This window comes from Apodemus sylvaticus, chromosome 14, assembly GCF_947179515.1.
Source record: "Apodemus sylvaticus chromosome 14, mApoSyl1.1, whole genome shotgun sequence".
NCBI lineage: Eukaryota > Metazoa > Chordata > Mammalia > Rodentia > Muridae > Apodemus > Apodemus sylvaticus.
In genome coordinates, this window is record NC_067485.1 from 26543584 (window position 1) to 26550499 (window position 6916).

Here is a 6916-nt window from a genome sequence, read left to right on the forward strand (position 1 = left end):
GGTCAAGAGCATCTTGACAGCAGATTCTTACTCCTGGGTCCCTGGAACACATGAGGCAGTCAGTAAATGTTCAGAAAGTGCAGGCTTCCATTGGGGGTTGGCTGGGCATGGGACAGGAGTAGGGGGCAGTAAGAGACTGACCGAAGGACTCACATCAGTGGAAAAAAAGCCAGTGGGGGTCTCACGACCTGGTGAAACCTACAGTCCTGGGTTTCTGGAGTTCTGAGAGCTTTCTCTGGACATAGAAGGAAATCAGAAAAAGTTGAGCTTCACTCTAAAGCCCAGAAAGCTGCCGAGGAGTGAGGGGGTGAGAGCCTTTGTAGATGAAGGTAGATAAATCGCCAAAACAGACGGTTACAGAAATGCTCTGGATGTTTGGAAGGCAAGTGAGGACCTGCTGCATGCACACACAGTGCTCAGGGGGAAGGGTTAGTTAAGTCTTTAGCTAGGTGCCATGAGACACATCCATGGCGCTGCCACAAATGCTAAAAGAAGGGTTGGAACGATCGATGTTTTTAGGAGATTGAAAGATGAGGCTTCTAAGCCTGAGGCTGCTTATGACAGGCAATCTCATAGACAAAAGGTCCAAAGACTGACTGGGGTAAGTGCTGTTGTACTGCATCCATCCTGTGGAAACAGCTGGGGATGGGGTGCAGTTCTGGGAATGAGAGAAGAAAAAATAATGTGCCTCTAAGCATTGTAAGGTCAGGTACAGTGGGGGCAGCCTAGGATGCTGAGGCAGGCTTTGTAAATCGGAAGCCAGCCTGGAATTTCATGTCAAAGGCATGAGAGAGAGAGAGAGAGAGAGATGAGAGAGAGAGAGAGAGAGAGAGAGAGAGAGAGAGACAGAGGGGAGAGAGAGAGACAGAGAGACAGAGAGAGACAGAGAGAGAGGAGAGGGGAGGGAGGTGGGGGAGGGGAGGGAGAGAGAGAGAGAGAAGAGACAGAGAGACAGAAAGAAACAGAGAGGAGATAATAGAGAAGAGACAGAGACAGAGACAGACAGACAGACAGATAGACAGACAGACAGACAGACAGACAGACAGACACACACACACACCACAGGGAATGTATTGAAAGTGTTTGGTTTTCTTCAATCTCATCTACTTGCCACCAACATGTACCCTGGCTTTCTGAATGTGTGCTGTGTCCAAGGCCCAGCATCCTCCACAGAGCCATCAGATATAAACTGAATACACTAAGCATCAAGAAAGCACATTCTCCTTGAAATTTCACTAAGTAGAAGCTTTCTCCAAATTTCAACCACATTCATGGTCATGTCCTTTTAAATATAAGTTCCACATGCTAACAAACTGCCAATGGAACTATGAGTCCTGTTTATTTGATCTTTTAAAAAAAAATCTATTTATTTATTTATTTATTTATTTATTTATTTATTTATTTATTTATTCGATGCTCTCTAAGTCAGGTTTGGTGGCAGCCAGGGTCATTTGTTCTCAAGGGAGAGCAGCCTTGCCGCACTGTCTGCCTTCCTACCTTGGGTTTGGCTGGATCCCAGTTGTATTAACCCCAGAACTTTGGCCTTCCCTGGCTGAGACTTTCTAGATTCATTTGCTCATAAATCCTGCACTCTTTTCAGAACTTATGCTTTGTTAAAAAAGACAGATGGCTGCTGCCACACCTGCTCTTGTCCAGTCTACCCTCCATGGCATTCATAGTGGTATGTAACCATGACACAACAGAAGCCACGAAGAGGAATGGAAGGATGTACTTGTTAACAAAGAAATTACAGCTGCCTTGTAATGATGTCAGTGGGAACCTGGGGGAACAAGCTACTTGACCTTTCTTCAGAGTTCCTCATAGTCCACTCCAGTTTTGATTTTATGAGTTTATTGGGGTTAGGGCACTAAAATAAGCTACACACAATACACTCCTCTCTTCGTGCCTTCTTTATTTCATCCTAGAAAACACACACACACACACACACACACACACACACACACACCATGAATATGTGCCTATATGCCTTATAGCATTTGATTGTCTATAACAGAAAGTGGAATTGCCCCAGAACATGACATGATTTAAAGAACAGTTACAGAAAAAAAAATGGATAAGGGCTGAACGAAAAACAAGAAAGAAGAAAGAGAGAAGAAACACTCCCTAGTAATCAAATCCTTCATTTCCCCTAGAGCAAGCCGTTCTCAATTATATTTAACAGACACAACAACAGGCCGTAAGCTTATCCAAACAGCTGGAGGAAGACCTGAGCTCAAGGTGAACTTGGTTTCTCTACTTAATTCACATGTTTTTTCCTCTGGTCGGAGGTGGGGATGGTTTTGGATGTGTGGGCTCCTGGGCCTGTTGGGACCACAACAAAGACTCATTTCCCATAGCTACATTATTATTATTTTTCCTATTGGTGTCCTTTGGCAACTCAGTATTCCAGCCAGCCTTTCAGTGGGGGATTCCAGATCTGTCATCTAGTCTATTTTCCTAATCATTGACTGTGGAGAGCCTGGCATTCCCCCAAGTTCACATTGTGCTCCACAAACCTGAGGAATTTGTCTCCAGCTGCAGAATTAAGGGGGTTCATCTCTGAACCTGTCTCTTAACTACAGATTTGCGAAAAGAAAATAAAACATCTTCCCCCCTCCCCACTTCCCCACCGCCCATAGTCTTTCCCTGCCCATCCACTCCTAACTCTAGTTACCAATCTAATTACATTTTCTGGTTTCCTTGTCTTTGCATATCTTGTCTTTTATGCAAACAGGATACAAATGCATGTAAAAGCAGGGCAGCCATTTAAAATAAATGCCTCTGCCTGTTTACAGGATCTTTTCTAGCAAGATGAAGCTCCTCCCTACCTCTTTTCTACTGCATGTCTTTATCTCTCATTGTAACCACAACCCAATGGCAATATGGGAAAAATGCATTCCATAATTTGGCTTTATTTAATTTCCCCATCATCTGTCTTTTATGTTTCTTTCAACAGGCATTTTATCATGCCGCAGGATCTGAGACATTTTCCTGTACAAATATGTATCTAAGTCACTAACTTCTTCATTCTGTTTTCTGTTTGAGTATTTTTCATTTTCTTGCTGATCCCCAACCCCAACTTTCAACTTATAAATTAGCAATAAAATACACAATATTCATTCAACTTTAAGTCAAGGAAGCTGTTGTATCTATTCACTAGCTGATACGTGGGAATCATCATACTTATCTTACTTTTTTTGTCTAATAGTGTTTTTAACAGCAGGTCATATGCTTTGTTAAGATAGTGATTTGTTTGGGTTTATCGCTGACAGAATTTTCACTGTGAAATTTCTCATTTACTAATTGTCTCTGAGATGGCGTTTTTTTTTTTTTTTTTCTCATTCTCATTTTTTTTTTTTTTTGATTGGGCTTAACAGGTAGTCAAAGATGTTCTCATTTGTTGCTCTATTAAAGACCCACTACAAATTAATAATGAGAGTAGCTGCAAATTTCCCCCTAATATTTTCTCAATCTTCCACTGATTTAACACTAGTCTGCACATACGCTGAGACCATTAAAAAGCTCTTTCACTTCGGCGTAAACAGTTTCTATTAATAGCAGGCTTGCAGCCACAGCCTCTGAGATATTATTTAGTCTATATGCCTCTTACTCTGCATTAGTGAGGGGATATCGGGCAGTATGATTTAACTCTACCTTGGTCACAAGGAAGGCAGCTGCGTGGAGATGCAGGCTGATGGAGAGGATGCCAATATTGATTATTTAATTATAGATAAAGCAGTTCCAAAGGGGTACTGGGTCTGAGTCAAAATCCCTCTATTTAATGCCTTCTGGTTAGTCATTGTAACCTGTCCCTTGTACTTGGAGAGCCCCAGTTATGTCTGCACATCTACACCTTTAAAGGCATGGTGTATGAGCGAGCTATAATGTTGCTAAACTGAGTCCCACACTCAGGGCTAAGAACCAGTACTACACCCAGGGTGGGTGATGACTGAAATTCTGTCCTTCATCTCCTTTCTCTCCCTTAAGGGACATCATGAGTTTGGGAGAAATGCTTTCAGATCAACAATCATTTTAAGAAAGGTTGATTGCAGCCATATCTATAAAGGACTACGGTACTTCTGTCACAAAGGGGCCATAATATCCTGAGAAGGAGGAACAAATCTGGTAAAAAGAAAATTGGATGGCTGACTTGAACGGGTTTAAAGTGGCTGGTCTTACACAGTCAAGTGAGCAGCCTGCCTGGAGCTTCTCTCCTGGGGCAGCTGAGTTATAAGCAGCTGGAAGTGGGTAAATGTGGTAGCTTGGGTATGTATATTTTTCAAAGGCACACATATTGGAGATTTTGTTTCTAGGCTCTGCCACTTTTCGAAAGAAATAGAATCTTCAAGAGGTAGGGTTTAGTGGGAGGCAGTTAGGTCATTGAGAACATGCCCTTGAGGGAGATTTTGTGAGCCTGGCTCCTTCCTGTCTCTGCTTCCTGGTCTTCATGAGCAGACCTCCTCTGTCACACACTCCCATCATGATCTTCTAGCCTACCACATGTCCAAGGCCACAGGGGCTGAACAATGTGAACTAAATCCTCCAAATCAATGAACCAGAATAAAAGTTTGTTCTATGCAAGTTGACAGTCTCAGATATTGTTGAGAGTCATAGTCATGTGACCTAGAGAAAAGGTCATGTTAGTTCCTCTGGCCTTTGAGAATAGTGGACTGAAGCTATTTCTGGAGAGGCCTAGAAGAGTTGGAGGAGACAGGCCATTTTGTACTCTTCACTGCTGCATTGTGGATGCCCTCGGTTTGCTAGAGCAAGGAGGGCAGGTTGAGGGCTTGTTTTGCTATCCAGAGTTAGGAACATTGTTGTGTATATGATTAGCTTTCTCCTTTTCCGATGTTTGAGAGCATCTTTTCTTCCCTTTTCTCCTCTCTTCATCAGTTTTTTTCCTTCTTTTTTCCTCTTTTTTTAAAAAAATATTTTTTATTTTCTATAATCTTTGTTTATATTCTGAATGCTTTCCCCTTTCCAGGTTCCCTCCTCCCCATCAGTCTCATAAGCCCTCTTCCCTCCACCCATTTCCCAATCACCCCCTCCCATTTCTCTGTCCTGGTACTCCCCTTCAATGCTGGATCAAGTCTCTTCAGAACCAGGGCCCTCTCCTTCCCTCTTCTTGGGTATCACTTGATATGCTAATTGTGTCCTAAGAATTCAGAGCTTCTGGCCTAATTAATATCTACTTATCAGTGATTGCATTCCATGTATATTCTTTTGTGATTGGGTTACCTCACTTAGGATGATATTTTCCAGTTCCAACCATTTGCTTAAAAATTTCATGAATTCATTGTTTTTAATTGCTGAGTAGTATTCCATTGTGTAAATATACCATATTTTCTGTATCCATTCCTCCATTGAGAGACATCTGGGTTCTTTCCAGCTTCTGGCTATTATAAATAAGGCTGCTATGAACATAGTGGAGCATGTGTCCTTATTGCATGCCGGGAAATCCTCTGGGTATATGCCCAGGAGAGGTATAGCAGTGTCCTCCAGAAGTGTCATGTCCAGTTTTCTGAGGAACCACCAGACTGATTTCCAAAGTGGTTGTACCATCTTGCAATCCCACCAGCAGTGGAGGAGTGTTCCTCTTTCTCCACATCCTCACCAATACCTGCTGTCTCCTGAGTTTTTAATCTTAGCTATTCTGACTGGTGTAAGGTGAAATCTCAGGGTTGTTTTGATTTGCATTTCCCTAATGATTAATGATGTTGAATATTTCTTAAGGTGCTTCTCAGCTATCCGAAGTTCCTCAGGTGAAAATTCTTTGTTGAGCTCTGTACCCCATTTTTTAATAGGGTTATTTGGTTCACTGGGGTCTAACTTCTTGAGTTCTTTGTATATATTGGATATTAGCTTCTATTCAATTTAGGGTTGGTGAAGATCCTTTCCCAATTTGTTGGTCGCTGTTTTGTCCTTTTGACAGTGTCCTTTGCCTTACAGAAACTTTGTAATTTTATGAGGTCCCATTTGTCAATTCTTGATCTTAGAGTGTAAGCTATTGGTGTTCTGTTCAGGAACTTTCCCCCTGTGCCCCTGTCCTCAAGAGTCTTCCCTAGTTTCTTTTCTATTAGCTTGATCCACTTGGAGTTGAGCTTAGTACAAGGATATAAGAATGGATCGATTCGCATTCTTCTGCATGCTGACCTCCAATTGAACTAGCACCATTTGTTGAAAAGGCTATTCCCCCCCCCCCACTGGATGTTTTCCGCTCCTCTGTCAAAGATCAAGTGACCATAGGTATGTGGGTTCATTTCTGGGCCTTTAATCCTATTCCATTGATCCACTTGTCTGTCATTGTACCAATACCATGCAGTTTTTAACAGTATTGCTCTGTAATAATGTTTGAGGTCTGGGATACTGATTCCCCCAGAAGTTCCTTTACTGTTGAGAATAGTTTTAAAAAAATATGGAACGCTTCACGAGTTTGCGTGTCATCCTTGTGCAGGGGCCATGCTAATCTTCTCTGTATTGTTCCAATTTTAGTATATGTGCTGCCGAAGCAATCACAATTTCCTTCCTTCTTTTCTGACTAAAAAACTATCAGTTATTTTTGAACATTAGAATCATTGAGCCAGAGAGATGGCTCAATGGGAAAGGACACTTGCTGCCAATCTTCTTCTTCTTTTTTTAATATTTTTATTTTCTATATCCTTTGTTTACATTCCAAATGATTTCCCCTTTCCCGGATTCCTCCTCCCCATATGTCCCATAAACCTTCTTCTCTCCATCCCTTCTCCAATCACCTCCCTCCTTTTTCTCTGTCCTTATATTCCCTTCCTGTGCTAGAACAATCCTTTCCAGGATCAGGACCTTCTCCAAACTTCTTCATGGGAGTCATTTGTTATGCAATTTGTGCCTTGGGTATTCAGAGCTTCTGGGCTAATTAATATCCACTTATCAGAGATTG

At 42.0% G+C, this 6916-nt stretch overlaps 1 non-coding gene across 1 annotated transcript; it reads right to left on the reverse strand.

Annotated features, from left to right (window-relative positions):
* Positions 1-6409: 6409 nt before the first annotated feature.
* On the reverse strand, positions 6410-6516 carry LOC127665326 (U6 spliceosomal RNA). The gene has a single exon (XR_007973372.1). It is a non-coding gene; the product is annotated as a U6 spliceosomal RNA (small nuclear RNA).
* Positions 6517-6916: the final 400 nt, after the last annotated feature.